This window comes from Parambassis ranga, chromosome 12 (assembly GCF_900634625.1).
Source record: "Parambassis ranga chromosome 12, fParRan2.1, whole genome shotgun sequence".
In the NCBI taxonomy this organism is placed as follows: domain Eukaryota; kingdom Metazoa; phylum Chordata; class Actinopteri; family Ambassidae; genus Parambassis; species Parambassis ranga.
The window spans coordinates 1,160,086-1,184,659 of record NC_041032.1 but is presented as its reverse complement, the minus strand read 5'-3'; the positions used below and the strand labels follow the sequence as shown (position 1 = coordinate 1,184,659).

Here is a 24,574-nt window from a genome sequence, read left to right as displayed (position 1 = left end):
GATCGCTCCACAAAGACTGTGTGAAGTGAAGTGATATCAGGCTTTTTGTTAACTATAGAGAGCAGCAGAGCAATCAAACCTGTAGAAGGGAGCGATAAACCACTGTAACAAGCAACAGTCCGAACTATAGGGTGAGTGAACAGCACAGTGTCGCCATGTGATTTTAGTACAAATGAGGACTTTGGTTAAACTTTGTCATCTGTTTGATGTTTTTGAAAAACAGCTGATCAATCAATTTAGGACCAACATCTGCCAGTTATGATCGCTTATGGATATTGCCAGAATGGAGATGACCAAAAGATTATTTTTGACCAATCATGTGGCCAATAATGTATTAGTACTTAAATATACTTTATACAGAACAGTCAGTTTTGAAAGAAACCTCATTACTTACAGTCAAAGTCACATGTATGCATCCCTGCCCTGACATTTGAAAGGTAAAACATGCGGGCACATGTGTGCTGAAAGGAATGGACACGTTGAATACCCCTTCCTTCAGCAAGCATCTGAAACATGAATGCTCCTGTCTTCAACTGTGGAGTTAACACGTGTACACTCATGTCTTCAATATTGAGATAAAGTGCGTGAATGCCTTTCAACAGGCGAATATACAAGCCCGGGCTTCTGAGCACCTGAAGTAAGAAGGCATGTGGAAAAAAAGAAACAAAATGTCATGCGTATGTGTATATAACCAGAGGTCACATGCTGGGATCAGTATTGTGACACCTCCCTCCTTGTTGTGTCTACTGGTTATGTTTTATCAGCAATAATTTCTTATACTTATCCGCTCACAGGTGTGCACTTATTTTGTAGTGATGGTGATAAGATAAGTTATATGTGTACAAACCGCTAGTGGCTGAAAGTGTTCAACACTGTGTTACACAGGCTGCAATGAGTTCATCGAAACTGGGAAACTTTTCCTTTATTTCCAAATTCCACTGAGAACCCGATGGCATAAACTAAATGTGTTTGAGTATACTGTGAAATTATATTGCATTTTGTTATAACATGCCACTGTCATCCTGCCACCTGCCTCACACATAGCAGAGTGTAGAGCGCTCCTGCTAAACTCCAAAATGAATTCAGCTAACATCATCGTGCTGATGGAGGACAAGGTGAATATGTACGCTCATGTCTTCCTATAACAAGGTAGCTGGTGGAATAAGGGATAGAAAATGTGTGTGTGTGTGTGTGTATTTGCAAGAGAGGGGAGGTCTGTTTTGAATAAGAGGAGAGTTTGAAGCAGACAAAGAGGCCAAGCTACTGGAATGTCAACAAGCCAGGAAGACGGTTCTGTGTATGTGTGTGTGCCTGCATTTCATTACAAGAGCTTGTACCTACAAACTTACTGTAAAGTCAGTGTGTACGAGGAGAAAGCAATGCACACACTGCTATGCAGACGTGTGCAGTGATCACACAACACATTTGAACCACGCACACATACACACACATGAACACAGACTCCCACCCCCCTCTCCTGAGCTGATACCCTGTTTGGAGCTGCGATGAGCCGTGTAAAATGAAGAGCAAACATACCTGGATGTCATTACAGGCAGACTTCAGACAGGCTTACTTGTATGTGTAGTTGTGTGTTTGTGTGTGTGTGCACATGCTTTTTATTAGTACAAATCCCTACACATACAGTATGTGTCTTTGCACATCTGCGTGTCAACAAATGAGGGTGCTGGTGTTTGTTTATTACCAGCACCTGAATCCATAATGAAATATGCATCATCCATGCACCGATATAGAAATGAATATACTACACAACAAAAGTGATGTCTTCCCTTTTCACTCACTTTTTCGCCCCTTTTCCATTTGCTCGATTTGTCTTCATTTCTTTCTTGCTCTTCCTCCTCTTTTCCCTTCAAAGAGCCCTCACTGCACACACTCATCCGTAACATGTGTTTGGACATTCCTTCTAAGCACCAACAAAGCCTCTTAATTTCTCCCATTTGGTTGTCCTGTTGTTACAGCTCTGACATTTCTGCATTTCTGTGGTTTCACAGTCTGCAGCAAAACGCCTGACCTGTCTGTGGCTACAGTGAGAGAGAGAGAAAGAGAGAGGAGTGTGTGTGTGTAAGAGAGAAAGAGAATGAGGATACAAATGAAGGTTAATTTGATATCGTTCAACATGTGTGTAGTATATTTTCTTGGTTGTAGGACAGTTATGATGATAATGGCAGACGATGATGATGATGCCACTCCTCTCTCCCGGCTCGTTCGGCTTTAACAGTCAAAACATAAAAAAAAAAAACAAAAGACATACAAGACACACCTGCAGAGGCTTTGACCTGAGTTCAACATTAAACCTCCACTCTGAGGGAGAAGGAGAGAAAGGAATAAAAGAAGGAAAGAAGAAACGACTGACTTTTGGGTCATTAAGCTAGAAGTCAATTGATTCTGGCTGCGTCTACTTGGGCCCTTTCTTTCCGCTTGTTATTGACCGTCTGGTCTGCACAGTTTCTCCAGAGTTGCTGCCTGAGTACTGTTGACTTTATTCTTAGTGCAAATTTGATTGAAGTTCCATATAGTCTGACTAGTGATACACATAATCATTGGAGAAGCGGTGTGTAAAAGTTGTGAAATTCAAAGCTGATTTTATATACAAAACATACTCTGCTTAGCTAGGAAGGGGTGGTGCGGCGGGAGGTGAAATATGAAAAAGATTGGAAAATAGTATACAGACAAATAGAAACAGCTCACTGTGACTTCTCCTGATTATTACCTGTTGCGCCCCCCAGACTTTGAACCAGGTAGCTGACAGGATAAAGTCTGTTTGTCTGATGTGACTGAATCAGACATTTGTATTCACACATGCAGGGCCTACAGAAACTTTCAGTGCATGTGTAAAAGGAGCCTAAGGTTAGGTTCAAACTGAGGGCAAAAAACGGCATTAATGCACACTTAGAACAGCGTGAGCAGCTCAGTCAGTCTAGATAAAACACTTTGCGGAGGCACGGTAAGGTGTTGGCGTGTGTGTATATTCATGGTGACACTTCTGTACAGGGCAAACCTGTCTGTGTTCAAAAGGATTTTTGAAACAAATGGCCCAAGAGGACAAGAGATGAATGTAGCTACAGTGTCGGAGGAAAGCTAGGCCTTAACCTATGGACCGGTGAGTGTGTCTGCATCACCTGTATGATGTTGTGTTTTGTCAGCTCTCAGTTGTGTTTTTGTGTTTTAAGTACAATATTGTGAACAAAAAAAGAGCAATCAGCCTGTGCGCGCACAACTTTATTGTCGCACACAGCGACACTACAAAACAATGTTTTTGTCATGACATCCCTTCTCCACGCTCAGGCGTGAGGACCGTGTGTTCCCAGGGTTTGAAGCTGCCTCCTGTTCTGCTGATGTGTGAATCTGCTCTGTTCTTACAGAACACAAAACACACACGCACACAAAAATGCACACATACACTACTATTGTGCAAAGATTTCATAAATGATGTGATTAGACTAACAAAATGCTTTTTTGTATTGTTTAGGTGACTGACTTTGATCCTATGATTACTGTGGTCATTATTTCTATCATCATTACAACCTACTGCATTAATTAACACAAATTCCTTTGAACTCCTAATAATGGAGCACAGTGGAAGTGGAGTATTCTCCACTCAACGTCTAGTCTGTCTTTGAAGTCGGGAGTATTCAGGAGGACTACTAGGAAAGAGAGGCGCGATTGTCAGGGAAAAGTTATTCACTGATAATGATTTTCATTGTAGCAAATGTGATATCTGACATCATTATTCTTCCTTTGTGTGAAACTGTGAGTAAACTTTAGCATCTATGACAGCTGCATCGCTGCAGGCTGTGCTCCAGTTCAAATAAATCTGTGTGTGTATGTGTACAGTGCTGGGCCAACTTATTTGTTTTACACCTTTGTTCCGGTCCTTCATATCATGCCAGCTGAAGCTCAGGAGAGCATGGAGTAATCTGTGTCTCCTCAGCTGCTTGGATTTACACATGTGACAATGTGTTTTGGAGCCGCTGAACCTTGCAAGCACCTCTTTTCCCATTGCACCTAGCTTATTGTGTATTTGAGTGCCTTTATGTTAAGAAAGAAGAGACACAAAAATGGCAGGTGGTGCACGCTTTCTGAAGTACGCAGGCTTGTGCGAATGAGAGTCAGTGCACAAGAATGTGTACATTTGATGTGTGAGCTACTGCTGCAGGTGTTTGCTACATTTCTGCAGTCACACATGATTGATTGCAGCTTCAGAGCTACTCATGTGTAGGTCCCTCGGTACCTACCAGTACTTGAAAAGCAGCCACACAGTCAACACTGGACTCACACGACTATGGACAAAAAAAAAAAATCATTCTTGAATTACACGGAACCTCAGTGACGACAGGGAAATAGCCTCCAGTCGCCCTACTTGGTGTGGTAGTCTTTTGATTGCTGACTCAAATAACAATGAAAATAATGCTGGAAGCTCCATGGTTGTGTGGTGGACTTGCGCCCATGCTCCATTTAGCTGCTGCAGCAACAGCTTGACGAACCAGGCTGATTGCTGTTCCAAGAGGTGAGTGACTGATGGCTGTGTGGCAGCTGCCTACTGCACACTGGAGTTCAGCAGCAGGACAGAAATAACTTATATTCTTTCCACATGCAAAGATGTCCTATTTTACAACACACATCATTTATTTTTCCTACCCATGCTTTCCAGTATGCTGCAAGCAGTCCATCAGTCAGCCTTTTCTGTAATAGACATGCTGCAGATACTAGGTTAAAATAAATATGTCCAGCAGCTGGTTTGTTGTAGTGAGATTTTTACACCTCTTAGTCTGTAGTCATCACCACCATCTACCTCTGGATTTTACAGATGTACAAAAAGTGAACTTGCTATGATGAAGTAGTTAGAGTGAAGAGATTTTTTTTTTTTTTGCACAAAATAAATGACATACAATGAAAAGTACTGTATAAGTTCTTTTTATAATTAAAAAAAACATAAAATACAACATTGTTTTATCAACAAGTATTTATATTTACTAAAATCTGTACCTTTCTTCATCCTTTTTGTCATAACACATTGCACAGACATTGCATCAGCCATAAGCTTTTGCAGATAAAGGCTCTCTTTACTGCAGTAAAACCTTCATAATGGTCAAATATATTGTATTAACAACAGAAGCACTCACTTCTGCTATAATCCTCCTACACATAGACCCAACAAGCAATCACACCTGTGACATCTTGTTACAGTTCTTTTCAGCAACCAAGTACAACAATTATTACTTTTTACTACCTTAATGGAAGCCGGGGCCATGCGTCTAACACAGTGAGGCGCCTGGATTTTTGTGAGGTTTGTCATGTCATAAACTCACATGGAAGTTGATGTCCCTGTTGCACTTGTGAACTTGTCGTCTCTTTCACACCCAAGGACACATTACCTGATTGCCATGTATGACAACCCATCTGTTGTGTCAGATCGCTCCCAATGAGCCCTGAAACGACATTTGTGATCATTCGGGTGAGGTACTATGAAGACCTGTAAATGGAGGAGGTGTGGCAGTGAGTCGTCCGAGTCCAGAATTTCACACAAGACTTTTTTTTTTACTAGTTGGTATAACAGATCATCCAAGACCAGCTTCTTCCATCTACTGTACAATATTAAGATTAAGAAAAAAACTATTTGTCCCACAATGGGGAAAATGCATTATTACAACAGCACAGACACAGAAGCAAAAAAACTATATACATTATAAAATAAACTACCAATAAAATATACAATAGTATATAATAAATATGTCATTCTTGACAAAAGGGGAGACAGAGCGGTGTGCGTAAGAGGTCAGGGTCACTGTGGAGTCTTTATACCTGCATACCCTACAGGATGAAAGCCAGATTGAAGGTGTGCAGCACCTCACCTTCTTCATGTCTAATGTACAAATAAAAACCTAAGTGATGGTAATTTTCTTCCTGATGAAACGGATAGGAAGCATTTAAAACATCAGAAAGCATAATTGTGGATAATGTGTTAAAATCAACTTGTCGTACCCAATGATAGCACTTTTACTTTATGCTGAGCTGGCCTGCTTTCAGCACCAGACGGATTTTAAAAAATGTTTTTCATCAGCCTCTTCCATAATTGCAGCTATCATAACTTTTTATCACAGGCTGTATGCGTTTAGTTCCTGTCAAGTTCTTTTTTTTTTTCTTTTTTAATTTTCTAGCTACTTCAGTTTCCCTGTCAAGGTCGTGGTATATTTGCACAGTGTGCCTGTGATGAAGGCAGTAATTTTTGCTGATATTCTCTTGGAACCAAGAAATATTGTCATATATTACAGTCCATTAATTAGGGCGGTCATTTCTCTATCCGTCCACCTCTTTTCATCTCCCTGTGAAACACTTTCCTCCTCTAGCTCCCCTTCAAACCCTCCTTATCACTTCATACTTAGTCTCATTCCCTTGTTAACTTCCAACACGTCCCTTCTCTTACGCCCTTTTACTCCTTCTCTTGACCTTCTTTACTTTGCTTCTATTTTCATCTCACTTTTTCTCCATGTACATTTTTATCGTCACCGTCTCCGTATTCTCCTTCTCTTTATCTTTTATCTTGGCTATTTCCTCTCTGTCTGCATTCCCCTGTTTGGTTTAATAAATGAGCAGCCTGGTATTAGCACTGACCTTCGGAGTTTGGCTCTCGGGAAAGGCTTAGGGTGATGTTAGCCATGTTATTAACCAATAAGATTAAGACTGCAAGGGAGGTTTCTGCAGGCTTATGTCTGATTCTAATTATTATACAGTCTTGCCAAAGAGTAGTGAGAGGGGAAAAATATTTATTAGATACACACTTCATTATAAAAGCAGATAGTGTAACAACAAACTAATCCTCTTTTTCAAAGGTTACTGTGCTGCCACTGATGTAGACTGCAAAAATAATCAGTCAGGCTAATTTTGGAATTAGATCAACATAAACAGGAAAATCTTAATGCTGGAGACCAATTCAGAAGGTTGAAGCAAGGCATCTGGACTTGTAGAGCAGTTGATGAAGCTGCTTGGAAGAAAACTCTACAAGTCCAGATGCCTTGTTTTAACTGTCTGGATGAAAATGACCCAGATGACTGAAAATCTTCATCACCCGGAGACCAAGGATGACTATCTGTTGTGAGCTGGGACAGCCACAGTAGTGTTGAGGTGGGACAACACAATGTAAGATAGATATTTAGACATAGTTCCTTCAAGGAAAACATGAATGAGGAACATTTTGAAGGGTATAACCATTTCCGTTACTAGTGGTCTACTAGATGAATGGATAGATGGATGTGATTGTATTTGCCCATGATGATAATGATTGATTTTTAAAATTGGGTCTAAACATTGTTTGAAAATAGTGTTGTTTTTTACAAATGATGACAGTATGTGAGCCTCCTCTCAGCTGAAGCTTGGAAAAAGTGGGCCTTGGCTGTTGCACCTTAATTTCCGTGCTTAGTTTGGCTCAATTCCTGGATTCTTTGGATCATGATTATGTCATTTAATTCCACAGACACTCAACAACTGAGCACAGGTAATATCTAATATTGACATTTGACATAAAATCAGACTACACCTAATTTACAGCGGCTGTCATTGGTTTATAATGCATGTCTTTGAATGAATGTATTTAACTACAGTTGTGCTATTCTTTTTCTTCGATAACTTCTCTTACATTCAGTGATAACAGCCTCTCTGTTGGGACTCTCCCTTACTTTAAACTCTGTGAGACATTGTAGCACTATTTTTACACTGTCAGAATAATCCTAATCCTTGTTACAGACAAGACACTAGTCAGAGATAGTAATTCAGACAGGAACCTGTCCTGAGAAGCCGATGAAGCATCCTGCTTCGTCTCTCCCACCACCACCGCTGTTTTTCTCTCTCTCTGTCTGTCTGTCTACTGTGAAACCTTACAGATGTTTCTGATCAAAGCAGCGTTATCCAGCTGTCCTGCTCCGTTTTCTCTCCTTCTCCCTGATGCCGACTCTCAGGAATCTTTCTCCCATTCCTCATTTCACGACCTCTCTAATCCAGCCTTGTAAAATATTAACTGCCCTACTCGCTCTCAACAATTCGTTCTCCCTCATGCGCTGTACCCCTTTCCATCTAACATCTCTCTCCTCTTCATCTCTCCACCCCATCTCTCATCTTTCTCTAATTTCTTCCTCTCCTTTTTTTTACACACCCTCTTATCTCTCCCTTCCATCTCCCTCCCAGAACACTGACGTCTTAAAATGTGAAGTATCAATTAACCCTGTTGCCTCTCAGTCTTTCGGGTCTTCTCCAGTGGTTTTGGCAGGTCTGATGATGAAGACACACACAGAGACATACACACTGCACACACCGACACTGTACGTTCACATTGGCGGCCGAGTCGAGATAAGATGGCAGGAAACAGGAAGTGGATTAATTTGAGCAATGGTGCCCTGAGTCATGCACAGAAAACACACACACACACATACAAACACTCACACAGCTGCAGCTGCTGCCTCAGTGTTCACATGAAAGGAGAAGCAAATGCAAGAGAGAGAGAGAGAGAGAGAGAGAGTGAATGTTAATCTCTCTGTGGGAAAGAGAGACAGGAGAGGATAAAGTGATAACTTAATTCCAAGATGTTTGCAGAGGAAGTGTGTGTGAGAGAGAGAGAGGGAGGGAGAGGGAGGGAGAGCATGTCAGTGGGTGCACAAGTGTTCATTCTGGTGCCTGCATGTGCGGCATGTGCGGGCATTTATACGACAGCGAGCGCGGGCCTGTATCAGCAGTGCATCCATATCAGTGCATTAATACGCGCACAACCATGAAAGTGTCAACAACTGTTTATTACCGATACTTATTATGTCATGCAGCAGTTAATCGGATCTCTGTCCTATAAATCGCTGATTGGGGGGGGGGGGGGGGGGGGGGGAGGGTGGTTGAGGATTGGGGGGGCATTTTGCTGTGTCATAACTCACAGAACATCTGAGGAACCTGCCTAACCAGCTGTGCCTCATGCTGACTGAGGCAGGAAAAAAAACCCTGCCAAATATTCATTAGTGTGAAGTAGCATCTGTAGATGCTGGACACTGTACATATTTCCATAGCATTAAAAAAATGAACAAAGTGTATATTATCATGGTTTTCTGATTCATTTCTTTTCATAAATTGTCTGTAAATGATCCCAAACAGTGGGCTGTAGTGGAGCTGGTCACACATATTCATTTATTGGACCACCTTTAGCTTTGCCAACATCGGATCATTACAACAAATCTATTTGATGTCACAACATACATTTCCATACTTCTTATATTGATGTCATTGGTGATGGAGAGTTGGATTGCTATATAAATTCTGATCAGCACACCCCTGTATTGGAGCAGCTCTGTCACCAATGCACTACTCGCACATTGGCATAGACATGTCCACAAATACTGTATAAACAAGCTATTAAGCTAAATTAATATGCTAAACTAGCTATTAATTTACCCACATCCATATTTCCGTCACTCGGTTCATCTGCTTATATTTATCGCACGGCATGTCCAACACATCATCATCATGGGTCATTTGCTCTGCCAAAGTGGTTATGTGTTATACCTATGTCACACACAGGTGGCTGCCAAATGGGAAACATTTCAAATATTTTCATACATCTTGTTGCCAAAGAAGGAAGGAGAAATATTATAATTCTTTATTTTATTTTTTTTCGTTTGAGCTTGTAAAGTATAGAAAATATCCTCTGGAAGGATTTTTGTGATTAATCACTTAGTGGGATGGGCTAAGAAGTTACAAGAAACTCATCAAAAGCTGAGGAGACAGATGTTGGCATATTGTTTTTCTATCAAGACAGAACACCAGTGCGACACTGGTGTTCTGTCTTGATAGAACACCAGTGTCAAGCGTATTTATTTATTTATTTATATGAATATTTGTGAATACTTTTTGTCTGCCCTTGATGTCTTATTCTTCCTGAACCACCCTGTCACACTGTAAGCCTGATAAGGCCGGGCATATGGACCCCTGTGGAATATGACAGTGTCATCACAGGAGAAGAAAAATCAATTGATGGAAAAAAGCATAGTAAGGTGGCCTCAGTTTTTGTGCACATAACAGTGTTGGACTTAACCTTACCAACTGAAGCAACCCCCAAAACACTGCACCCACACACACGTACGGCAGGTACTCTCTTCATCTACCTCTCTTCTTACCCTGATTAAGACATATCACTCCTGAACTCTTCAGACCACATGACCTTTTCCATTGCTCAAGCGTCCAATCGTCATGCTCCCTGGAAAATTGAAACCTAAAAAGTACATTTCTAAAAGCTAGACGTCTGTTTAGTAACAATGCTTTGGTTATCCTTCACATTGTGCACATGGAAACTCTCTTACTTAAGTGATCTTTTTTCCAACCACATTTTTTTTCTGAAAGATGATGATTCACCATTATCCTGCCAGGCTTTAATAATGTGTTGGTCAGTTATTTAATCAGTTTCTAATAGTTTCAGCATCTTTTCAGGCCAATAATTTGATCCTTCTGAAACGGAGATATCCATAGCCACAGGAAATGTCTTCTTATATTGTTGTTTAGGAAATGAGAAGATGCAGAAAAGGTTACATAACTTGTTGTCAGCTGAAATTAATCAAAATTACATATGTGCCTAGTTAAATCCAGATGGTGATTTTTTTCTGTTTTGTTTTAACCAGGCAGTGTAATAATACACCCATGCAGGTGCTACTTATTCAGGATAATTAGATTTCTCTTCAGCATTGAATGTGCACAGATGATGAATTTCCTGTACATCATGGTGATGCACAGGCCTGTTCATGAACATTTTTACAACAGAGTGTAACCAAACAACCGAGTATGATTTTGGCACATGAGAGTAGAAATAAAAAGCACACCCATCACTAATAACATTAACAATGGCTGCTTTTTGACCCCCTTTGTTCACATGTTCACATCTCCCCGTATAACATAATAGAGAGCCATACGTCGAGATTCTAAACACCTGCTCATCATTGTCATTTCGCGTCACTGGTAGCAGCTGCTGAGACTTGTGTATAAAATATGCCATTGTGCTATTTTTTTTTTTTTTTCTATTGTGTATTGATAATATTCTGAAACTCAACTATGATGCATTACAAGGGACTGAAAAGCACTTCCTGGCAACTAAGTAGGATAGTTGGAACAAAGTAATTTAAAGTTAAAATTTAATTGCATGCTGTTTTATTTTATTTTATTTTATTTTATTATTTTATTTCAGACAAATAAGGCACTTGCAGAGTTAATGTACATTTTTAGCCTTACAAAAAATTAAACACAACTGTATATTGCATTCTACAATATGCAACAAAAACATTTTACGTCACTCAAGTATATGGCACAAGTAGTTAGACACTAATATGAGAGTTTAAAAATAGCTTAAAGAAACAAAGATCATGCGAGCGCTGCATACACCCAAGAAAAATGGCTGACCCTGCATATCGCTAGCACGTATTCCTCACCTAAGCTGCACTGTATTCTCATCTACCAATTGTTAGTTTTGCCTAATATGACCCGTTGATGCACAGATGGTGAGGAAATATCTCTGTTTGTTTGTTCTTGATACAATCTTGGAACTCAAACAACAGTTGTCTGCAGTAAATGAACAACAACATTAAGGATAACACTTTAAATAAACATCCTGTATATGCAAAACAGACTACTTCCCCTGTTTGAAACACATTAACCTTTCATCTCATTGCTCTCATTACACAGCATTTTGCAGACACAAGGCCATCTGTGGTCAGGGAGAACCTCTCATATAACTCATAGTGAATGTATAAAATAAACCATCTTTGTGCAATGAGCTACTTAATTTTCTTCCCCCATTCCTCTGGTCAAAAAGTAACCACATCATTAAACGCTAACCCTCTGACTTCTGCCTGTATTAGTTTATTATTTTAGCTTGAAGAGTTTTACTCAGATTAAAAAAAAATAAATAAAACTCTTTTTAAATAAAAATAAGTTAGCTACTACAATCAGTTTCTAAAGAAATTTAAATTTATATATATATATATATATATATATATATATATATATATATATATATATATATATATATATATATATATATATATATATATGTCTCAGGGCTATGTAATAATATAAAATAATTGTGGAAATGATTTTGATGGGCTCACAGAGGTCCAATGAGAAGACAAGTGAAGGCCAAAGCTGGAGGAGAGGTGGAGGATGAAAGGCCCCAAGCAACAGTGTAGTCAGACATGAATAATCTATGTGTGAACACATAAATAATTAGCAGCTGCTGTTTATTCTACCTATCCTGACTTAATTCAACAAGCCATTATTTATCTAGCTTAAAGTTTGCTGTAGCGTCTCTAAATATTTATTTTGAACACCTTATTATTTAATGAAGGCAATTATGCTTCTCAGAATATGGAAGTGTTTCAGGCCAAAACAAAATATAGTTTCATATGAATTTATGCATTATTTATTTATTTTGTAAAACTAGCTATGGGGAGACATCACATATCAGGATTCTGGGTCATTCCAGACACTGTTATTTATTTTAGTCAAGTGCTTGATGAACAACGCAAACGCCATTTCTTTCCATTTTTCCTATTGCACACTACACATTTTAGTGTTTTTTGCAATTTTATCCGTTCTATTACCTTATGCGTAACTATGTGTGATACCTGGCCGATGAATTATCAACCAAATGTGAAGATGTTTTATGAGGAAGTGTTATGAAATAACACGTTAGTGGGAGCCCTGTGATGGACTGGTGACCTGTCCAGGGTGCACCCCGCCTCTCACCTGTAGATAGCTGGGATAGGCTCCAGCCTAGTGGGTGCTCTGTTGATTTTGCATGTTTTGAAAGTTTTTAAACTGACAATCAATCCCTCTTTAAAGTGAAAGCACAGGAGAAAACAAGTCAATCACCACCAAGAAAATACAATCGATAGCTGCTCTTCTTCCACACACATTTTATTTCAGTGCAACTGGCCCAGGCAGCATCAGCATGTGGAGCCATCGAGTGCAAAAATTTGATCTTTTTAACCTAAACTGATAATTCTCCAGGGCTCTATCTCTGTGTGTCAGCCAATCCAGCATTTTAGTGTTGGACTTTCAAAAGGCATGGCTCCCCTCAGGCATACAAATGCGATTCACTGATAAATGTTCTTGTGAGTTACAGCCTGGCTGAAAAAAGTGACATGGTCTCACACAGTCTGATATGTACATGCCAATGAATCCACAAGAAGGGGCTACACATTGTCAGTGACGCACACAGAGGCACGCACTGTTCACAGACACATAAACACAGGGACGCTTTAAGATGGTAAATCAGAATGCCAGCGCTGAACTTTCAATTTCATTTCACGGCACCGCTATGCAGTCGTATCATAACTTACAGCTGGTTACTCACTCAGAGACACGCTTTAAACACACACATGCATGCACAAGCGAAGTCATAGATGCAGAAATTATAGAGGTGCCTTTTCCTACATGTGAGGAGCAGATACGGTGTTAAATTGGAATGCACACATGCACACATACCGGCTTACACAGCTGGTTCTCCATAATCAAAATTCATCAGTATTCTAATCTATTCAAGAGGGTGTTTGTTTAGTGGAATGTGTCTGGCTAGATGTGTGTAGGCCTATGTGTTTGTGTGAATGTCAGCCTGTTTACCCCAGTGAGTCTGTGTATGGTGCTAGTGTAGAAGTCCAGGTTTTTTAACCTTAACCATATAGTTTTAATGTCTAACTCCAATCGCACTAAAAAATGAGTCAAAATAACAGCTCTCGCATTGTCCCAAAACACTGTTGTATGTCAGGCAATAAGTGGAAATATGGTGTTTTTTGGGAGGACATGTTTCCATCACTGCCAGGCGGACCTGCAGGTATACATATTGCAGAATCATTTTACACTGAAAGTAAATGTGTTAGAGATTATACTCAAATTACTCAAAGTGTTTCTGCCATCTAATAAACAGTCATTTGAACCTGCCTTTCAAAATGATGTGTGCTACTGATGCTTGGTGATTTATGTGACAGTTTTGTGACCTGCCACCTCTGTGCGTATAATTAAGTGTATTTGACTTGATGACTTGATGAGTAGAGGGGTCTTTAATTTACACTGAACTACAAAAACGTCAGGAAAGCTGCAGTAAAGTCCCATGTTCAGACATGTACATCACCATCAATAAAACCACACATCCAAACACCTCATTATGAAAACTACAAATTAAAACTATATGTGTGTGTGTGTCACACACTTTAGCTCAGGTTTCAGAAACTTAAAAACGTAATCTGCTGGGTATCCTGTCTTCATTATCATTTTGTGCTGGGAGACATATAATAATGTCCTGCTCAATGGCACTTGATGTTGGAACAAAGAGTGTTTAATCAGCTAATCAAACAGTGGAGCTACTTATACTCACAAATACCCTGTCTGACACATGTCTAATGAGGAATTCACAGTAACTGATATTTCTTTGTTGATGTAGTTGGGGGTCATTTATACCATCAGACTTATCTCATTCTTTACATTTTCTCTTTGTATTTACATCACTACATTTAAAATATCTTACAATTACCCCTCTCCAGCACTGCATTGTGTGTGCATACTGTTATGTTAGGCCCATGATATTTGTTTGTGCATGCACCTGTGCCTGTATTATGCGTCACATGGGTGCATATGTGGATGAACATGCTCATCCGAGTATGTGCACATGTATGTGTGTGTTGTGTATGCTGCTAACCCCTAATGTCAGCCCTTGAAGCCCTTACAGTAGATATTGTGCTTTTGCCCGTGGCTTTTTTTTCGTGTTTGTATGCGGACATTGTTCATTATTCTTTTAAACAGCCTCCGGGCAAGCAATACGGTAATGTCCTGCAGGTCTCGGCACCGGTGACCTCAGAACATGACATTAAGCTGGCTCTTTATGGTAATGCACTGCTCTGGGAAAACATCACAGGGCTGCTATAAGAACTACAACATCCTCGGTGCCCTGCAGAATCCCATGTTGAATACAAAGTTCAACTTTCTCTCTAATGGTGAAACGCTGATAGAAAAAAAAAAACTTCACTGCAAACCCCTCGAGCACTGGTTGTTCTATATTGTTACCTTACATACATCCAGTAGAATCCATAAAGTGTCAGTATTTTATCAACTCATCTCAACCTTCTTTATCACATTGTACAAAACCTGAATTAAAAAAAAAACACTTTATCTGATCTGCTCGGCACCCTGCACAGACAGCTTATCTATTAAGTATTTATCAGTTGGAATCAATATATATAAATAGATAAATGAACAAAACCAGTAAAGTTGGAGCTTTGTAAAGGGCATTGATGACTTTCATTCTCATCTGTGCTCCATTGCTACTTACAGTGCCCCGTCCGTTACCAGGAGATCAATAGCACTTGAGTTAAATGTCATGTTTAATTGGGCTGCTTATCTGTATGTTCATGAGGCATGAGTACATTATGCAGGGGAGCATACATGAGTGAGTACATGAGTCCAATCCTAAGTAGCTGCTTTCTATGTTGCTGCGAGGTGTATCAGGTGATATGAAGGAGGACAAGATAAGGGAAACAGAGACAGTAAAGGAAAATCCTGTAAAGGCAAAAACAACAGGTAATGATTGGTACAGCAGAAGCTGTAGTAGTAGTAGAATGGCTGGTATCATGGAGGTTATTCTATGCTGTCATTTGGCAAGTAGCAAACTTCAGGGCTGATAAATGAGCAGAAAAGAAGAGCAGTTCCACTAATGGCCACTGAAGGCTGACAAGTCTGTTCCCATAGATCCAAATGCTACCGGCTCCACCACCTTCACCTGTTTTTGGATTAACCACTCTTCTGTGTGAGGACATGGACACTTTCATACAGTCCGTAGCATCTTTACTTAAACCCTTTTTAATGCATAACCTTAACCTTAATGCTAAATATACCTCCTATTAAAAATAAAATGCAAGCAAACACAAAATTTCACATGGGGTTACCGTAGTTACAACACTACTCCCATCTGACAGTGGCTGTCACTGTTTCATGGTGTGTCTCTGTGCCACTAAAGCACTTCTATTAGAGTCTATCCGACAACCATTGTTATTAAAACAAGTCTGTATCATTAGGACCATGTCCAGGTTGAAGAATATATTTAGAAACTATTCTCTGTGCAGCATGATAATAATGCTCACTTACCCAAAACAACAAATAAAAAAATATATCAAAACACATCAGTGAGCCACATTGTAGAACTGGACTGCAGGTATCTTCATTAACATGAACACACACTGCATATTGTTTTAAGTCAATCTCCTACAAACCACTGATGTGCCTTTAATTATTTAGCAGCACAGCAAATGTTTATTAGGCACAGCTGAAAGTAGTCCTCTTTATTGTGTTGTCTTCAGCTTTCATTAGAACATTTTTACACAATCAGACTACTGTGGTATTTATAAATATTCAGTAAGTGTTTCTAGCTAAATGTTGGAAGTACTGAGAGACAACTAATTTATCCGAAAAACTCTGAACCAAAGAGAAGCAATCTTAGTTTAACCTGATTTAGTGAACTTCTGCATCAAATATCAGTGTGCCACATTATCATTACTGAAACTTACCTCGTCCTAAAAGCTACTATTTGCTGCTGCAAAGGTTGTCTGATTTTTTAAAAAAAAGAAATGTGGTGTTTTTACATATCAACTTCACAATTGCTAATGAAATGAGAGAAAATGGGGTGAAAGAGACGAGAGCAGGAGAACTTGAAGTTCAAAGCAGGATATGGATTGAGGCAGATGGCTTGGAGGGGGAGCCATGAGACCGGGTTAGAGGACGAGGAGATAAAGATAGAGACTGACAGAGAGAGTGAGAGAAGGAGGAGGAGGAGGAGGACAGTGTTGATACCACAGCAGAAAGACTGGAGGATTGAAGAGGACAAAAATGAAACGTGGAGAAATGGAGAGGCGTGGAGAGGGGAAGGATATTAGAAAGACATAGTGATGTTAAAGCTGTGAAGAAGAGAAGGAATGAATGTGGCAGTGAGGTCAAATATAGCAAATAATAAAATCTGGATCTAACCTTCACCAAAGAGGTATAAAGAAACTTTTTTTGATGCATCAGATGAAGGATTGTAATTTTGGACTATGATGAACAGGTCAATGCAATCTAAAGCTGGTCAAAGAATTTGAGGCAACACTCAAACTCAAACTTTCAATAAAGTTTTGTGTTTAAGTTGGAGTTTAGGCAGACTGCGTTGCGAGACCCACATACCCTGTCAATACCTATAGTCTTCACTCAGTCTTCACTTTTGTTGTGCCTCACTGTTTTAGATCATATTCACTCTCTGGTCAAGCTGGGTCATGTATCACCCATGTTTTGCTTAGAGGGATACAATTCAGTTGGTTAGGTTTAAGAGACATTTCTTGATTCTCTGCCTGAAAAGAAGTAGATGTTACTGTCTCATGGTGTATGTCTGTGCTGGAAAGCACTTCCATTATTGTCGAAAAGTCAGATACAAAACTGCTTCTTTCTATCTAGAGGTTTGCTAGACCAGAGCCAGGCTTCATGTCATGTGATAATGAATACAACAAAGAAACAACTTGCCATCACTGTTGAATGGGCTTGTCTGAATGAGAGAACATTAACATAGGTACAATATATGTTAATGTTGAATGACAAAGTGCTTGATATGAACCTAAAGCACGACAGCACCAGCATCATCATCAAAGCTAACATCAAAGCTAAACTGTTTTTTTTCTTTCTTTTTTTTGCTAAGATGCAAATAACATTTTATGTAAATAAAGTCACACAAACTTAGCAGAGAACAAGATGAAAGGGAACCGGCATTTCTTACCATAAACACATATGAATACACATTAAAGGAATGAGGAGGGCAGGCATAGGATAACTGAATGACAGAAGTGGAAAAAATGATGAGTGGAACAGAAAAAAGAGAAGGTATAATGGTAGAAAATGAGGAGAGAGAGTTGTTGAAGGGGGGAGAGAACAGAGCCGAAGACGGAGAGGAACAAACAGTGTCAGGTTAATGTTAATGGGACAGAGATCTTGTCCCATTAAATATAGATGGCTCTGTATGGGACATGAAATATACATGAAAGACTAGGTTGACATCTGTATCAGCTGCGTTAGGTATGTCTGAGTCGACAGAGAGAGGGAAGCTAGCTCAAGTGAAAAACTGCAAAATAAGAGGTATTGTGGTGAGAAACAAATAGGGAGGGGGCAGACACACAAAGGAGAGAGAAAGAGAGAGAGAGGAGAGAGACATCAGAGCAAGACAAGGATCTCAACAGCATTGATCCCAAACCAATGGCGTAGACCCCCCCCCCCCCCCCCCCTTCTCTATTGTTCATAGACGAGGGGCTTTTCCTGAGATGGGGATCAATATTTTATTGTAGTTTCTTGTTGTGCTGTTGATCCTCAGTGTTAATCTGAGGTCTTCACTCCTTGTGGTCATGACCAGATCCCTTGGACTTATCAACAGAGCAAGGACTGCTAACCCTTGTGTCCCAACCAGAGCTTCCATTAAAGGCTCACATTTATCCCTTAACCCTGGAGGTCACAGTCCCTACACTTTTCTGACAAGGCATAGCTGGTGCCAGCAGTAGCTGATACAAGGATAAAGGGGCAACACACTCTAGTAAACACAGCAGTCAGAACAGAGAAGACTCTTTATTGCTTTATATAGAAAATGCAATACCCCTCCATTTGTACGCATCAGGACGAAGTATGCATGCAGGATATATGGAGGTTAGGCTATGCTGCAAATATGATTGCATGGTGTCTGATGTGACCTCAGCATTCAAACTATTAATTATAGAAACAGTTTAGGTAGGTATGCAGTGTGTTCATAGTGTTACTTTTACAGGGATAAGCAGAGCACTGATCAGAATCAGGCAGAAAACTGTTTGAGTAATGATAGTCATTTACATCACAGGTGAGTAGGCTGAGAATGAATATGAGATGAGTAGATGAATGGACAGCTGAGAAACTAGGAGACAGACAGACATTACATAAGTGACATGTAGCAGTGTTTATACGAGTGCAAGAGGAAGGAGGTGTTCAGTTCATCATTGGAGGTCTTACAGCCTATATAAGGGGGCTTAGTATCTCATAAGACATTTGCAGCTAAGTAGTGGTTTAAGATGTTATCTTTAGCTGACATCTTCAGTCACATGCATTTCTATGTGCTCCACTCTCTAACTAAAATGAAACAACCCCACACACAATAATCACTTCTCTGTTTGCATATGCATACATAATTGAATTATATATGTTTTCATTTTCACTGTCAGGAGCCGCATTCACAGTAATTACTCCACACAGATGAGATGTTTCTATCACCAGCACTTAATCTCCTTTTTTTCTTTTTATTTCTTCAGTTTCAAGGAACCAGTATGAACGGATGGGCAGTGATGTCACCATGCAGTGCGGCTCCCTGGACAATGACGCGTCGGTGTCATGGAAGGTGAATGGGACAGATGTTAAGTGCCCAGCACAGTCTAGAAGGGCCCAGACTGATCCTGACCCAGGTGGACCTGAGCCAATAACGGACTCTAACAGCTGCTTTCAGAACCCGCACGGAGAGAGGCGTGACACCATCCTGCCCATATTGGCAGTAAGTGGCATTATTTCAAATAAAACGTGATGAATCTTTCCTGAATGGGGGAAATGAGTTGTTGGAGTGGTAAAAAGGACAGAAGAAAGAAAGGAAAAAAGCACAGCTTAACCATGATGCAATTATAACTCCTGCAGAAATATGACAATAAATAATACATTATGTATTCACAAGCACTGACATACAATACAAAAACATGAGAAGGACTTTGTGTGCTGCAGACTATTGGTCCCTTTATGGCAGAGGGCAAGGGAAGCTTGAAAGTAGTTTGAAAGTAGTGAAGGTGCTATAAATATTGCACTGCTGAATATACAGATAATGCTGTAATGGCTGATGAGTGTTTACACTTGGTCAGTGCTGCCTGTGATAATCGCACACATACTAATATTGTCTGATTTTCATGCCTAATTGTTGCTTCAACACAAGTTTGTGACAGTTTAGTGCCAAGGTTTTGTTTGAGTTAGGGGAGAGTGGAAAGAGTTGTGCCAGTTTTTACTCCAAGCAACTTTAAAGTGAGGCCATGACAGTTATGCCTCTAAATTAAGTATGCACATATATTTCAGGATGTGGTGCATACCTGGGAACCATAGCTTTGGATCTGCAATGAACTGTTTCAGAAATATAGCTTTTGGAAAAATGTCTCGTCTCGTGGCACAACTTGCCCCCCGGGCGGGGTAAGCTGTGTGCCTAATGGCCTTTCTACACTGTGCGATTTTTCTTATAAGGACCATTGCATGACACACTATGCAACGTGAATCTAATAAACTTTGGGTACGATCGGCAAGTTTGAAGCGTGCACATTGTACCATGACCATTCACGAGTCGCAGGTGATCACAGGTTACGTCGTACAGGTCGTAGCAGCTGTCACACTGTGAGTCAGTCATCCTAAATTTCTGACACCGCTAGAATTTTATCTCAGTTCTCTTTGGTCGCAAGACGCTGACAACGGCTGTCATGGAACCTGTCCTCACAGTGCGATGTAAGACCACCGATTCAGCAGCCATGATATCTCCACGATTCTCCTAAGATGCTTGTCTTTCATTTGCGACAGCCCAAAATCACACCGTGTAACATTAGGGAGAATACTTTGGGGTATATTGGGGCCAATAGTTATTGAGGTAAACCAAAACATTTTAATCTCATGAACTGTAATGCTATATACAAGCAAGACAATTGAATACAAAATTACTCATTTAAGGTTTATTAAGATATGTCACCCTATGAAACTATGGCACAAGTCATACTTTCTAGTTTTTGTTTAAACACAAAAAAACCTAAATACACAATATATGATATAGACAAAAGACTTTGGTAATAGATTCCTGTTGACATACATAAAACACTGTTTGTCACTTAATGTAACATGTAATGTATGTAACATGTGACAGGTCAATTTCTGAACATCCTATTGTAGGCCACTTAACAAGTGAATACAACTATTTAATAACACAGTACTGATGAGGCATGCCCATCTTCTCACTTCTCCACATTATCCCCTGTGGGTATGTAGGGCTAGGTGGTTTAGATCTGCCCTACTATTAAACATCCCACTTGTTGCAGGGGAATATGAACGTCTGCTTCATTCTGGCCTGTAAGTTTTTGAGGTGCGGTAGTTCTTGAGTACATCACCTGTAGAGGCACTGCATAAATCACAATTTCGAAAAACTAGCATGATCCAGCAGTTTAGAGCTAACATCATGCTAACTGTATGGACTCATTGTGTGCCTATAGCACTAAAACATGTGTAAAGACACATCAATCGATTAAACTTTACCATAAAAAATGTTATTTTTAAAGTGAGTTTATCTTTCATGCCATGTGTCACTCTTCTTTGGAGGATGATGGCTCTTCAAACATGTAGTCACATGACCAATTTCTTCTATGGTTACTCCTGGCACAATCCCTCCCACTCTCCCCTACATACTTTTAGAGGACTTGTCATGATTCCCACCCTTTTGCAGTATGCACCAAAAAAGTACACATCCATTGTAGCTGTATCATGGACTTGTAGCTAGCTACCAAATTTCCAAGATTCCCATTGACATCAATAACAAGTGCGTGGTGAACCCTTTTGTCATTAGAAATGACACTTTTAATACTAAGTTACAAAGAGCAGTTTTATCTGAATTTTAAATGCCATTGTAAAACTTGGAACTTGAAGTTCTAATGATCAGTTGTTAAAATGACATTTTGAATTTTAATAATAATACAAAAGCTATAGTGCAGAGAGTGTCAATTTATCAGTGTGTCATAGAGGCTGGTGAGTTGGCAGCGGCCTCCTTTGAGAACCATTATTCTGATGGTGAAGGTTTTAAACACTGGCTCTGTGCATAATAATGGCACTGAGATAGGATGGACCTGTAAAAGACAAGAGCCCAAGTGGATAATTGGAGTGAAAACACCTTTGTTAAGCATGGTATTAACTCAAGAGGGGAATTAAAAGAATCAAACTTTTCAAATAGCACAATTTAAATTAGGTCTTAATTTAAGGGGTTTTCTCCTGATAATATAATTAATACAAAACATGATTTTGCAATATCTAAGTGTTAATGTGTTACAAGACAAACTTTAGTTAAGGTTAAATCATTATATTGTTTGTAGGAAATAAAATCATCTCTGCTGTGTGATCACTCCCCTCTGTTCCCGCTCTGTTCCTACAGCTATTGTGTACAAAATAGACAACATTATAAATGAAATTTCCACAGGAATCATGTTGCAGCTGCTAGCAGGTGAAATTGGATATCTTTTTGGCATCAATCTTGGCCAGCCACTTCAGAACAATGCCAAAAGTGACAAATTTTGATACAGTGTGAAAAGAAAAACCTTGATTCATCACTCCCATGGCACTGAAAAAAAAGCCCATATCAGTTTTGGTCTCTCTTTTGACACTGTTGTATCATTGAGTACACCTCAGGTTTACATCAGAGAAAAGGCAAATAGAAAGAAAGGTAGATCTTTTTCCTCAGTCTAAGTGTGGCTATGGGTCTATTACACAGCATAAATGCAAATAAATGATTCCATTCAAGACCATTGAATTTAAGGGATAGAACTGGTTCAGAAAAAAATGGCTTACACATGTCTCCTTCAGCTTCTTCCACTTGTCAGCAGAACCAATAAAAAAAGCCAAGACACGCCAAACATTAAGATTTCAGTCCGGCACTGATGTCAATTGCAACACTTTGCATGCAAATGTTTGATGAATGAGACTACGCAGGAGTGTGACAGTTTGGTTAATCATATCGGCAATGATGAATTACTGAATGCTGAAATAATACTGAATTAATGAGAGTTTTATGTTATGGTGGATCATGTCAGCAGGTTGAATGATGCAATGCATAAACAGGCAAGGGTGTGTGTGTGTGTGTGTGTGTGTGGGACAGACTGCATGCGTGTGTTTCATTTCACCGGTGGTACTTTTCGGCATCGTAACGACACTTCAGTGGCCTAACACTATGTGTGTGAGAGAAACAGACTTTTATTGTGTAACCATTCATCAGGGGTCAATGAGAAGTCCGCAAGAACAATACCTTAGCGGCCTAGCCTGGCATTGAGTATAATTGCCGTGATAACAGTTGGTGATTTTACAACACGTTAAAGACACACACTGGGGAAACTTTAATTCTGCAACCCGATTTGCCTCTCTGCCTCCTCTGACTGTCCTGTTTTCATTCTTTTTTTTTAGTTATTGTCCTGTTATCGTCACATTTCTGCCATCTTTTTGTGTGTGTGTGTTTTTCATTATGTTAACTGTCACCAACCAAACTTTAAAGTGTTGTGCAGATACAGTGATAATGACATCATGACAGGCTACACTTGCAGTGATTACCGTCATGATTATAGTTTGATTTTATGCAGTGGTTATTGCTCACACCGGGGGCTTGTTATGTTTTACACTGATAGAAGTGTTATCAGGAGAATAGCACCGAGCCATCTGTCTAAGAATGTTTTTCAGTTTTTCTCCTTCACTCTTTGTCCCTCTCTTCCTCTCAAACATCTCTCTCTCTCTCTGTATATGTATATATATATATTTTTATTTTTCCATCTCTTTTTTTGCCATCCATTCGTCTACCCTTGCTTGACGTTTGTGGCTGCATCTGTTAGCTGCGTGTTTACACTGGTTTGCATTAAGAACAGAGGACGTCATACTATGTGAACCCCAAACCCATCCCTGAGTGTGTCTATTACAACTACTCGCCCCACCTTCACACCAAATTTATGTGTGTCAACACAATGTCAGCACGAGGAGACACAGCATTTTCATGTGAAAGTATGCACACCATTGTGTGTATCTGCAGGATGTTTACACTCTTTCTGTCACTTTGGATACATACACAGCTATGATTGCTTCACATAGAGAACTGTTACACACACGCCAGGATGTTAATGTCCGCACTGTTTAAAAAAAAACTTGCCTATCTCAGTATTAAAACATTTAAAAAAACCAAGTGGTAGAGAGATAAAAAGTGACAAAGTGTCTGATGACAAAATAAAAGAATGTGTCCAGTAAAGGTTCGTTATAAATTTAATAAACAAGAGGTCATAAAACTGAAATATAACATCCTGTCACAACGGAATAGTTACTGCCATCTTGCACTCCTCGTATCCGTAGCTGCCTTCAGTGGTCGTCACCTAAACAATTTATAGCGGCATCCGGCCAGCCTCCCAGCAAACATAACATCAACTGCACGGGGGTCATATATCCAGCCAGCCATCACGGCCTCACCTGGCACACCACCACAGTCAGGTACAGGGCACATACTCAAAGAGTGGCAGGCCAGTCAGATAGAAAAAAGCAACCTATCAGGCAGTTGGATTTAAGTGAGAATTTACATCTCTCCTAAGCAGATGTTAGGTCACTAGGTGGATCACTTAAAGAGATGCTTTGGCATAGTAGTATAGTATATATTAAAACAATGGCTTTATTTAAGTTGTAGAATCACCAGTTTATTGTAAAATAATCTAAATAAAACCTT

General features: G+C 39.7%; 1 pseudogene; it reads left to right on the top strand.

Moving 5' to 3' along the window:
- Positions 1 to 24,574, top strand: part of LOC114444075 (ciliary neurotrophic factor receptor subunit alpha-like) — a 173,035-nt pseudogene that overhangs the window by 97,042 nt on the left and 51,419 nt on the right.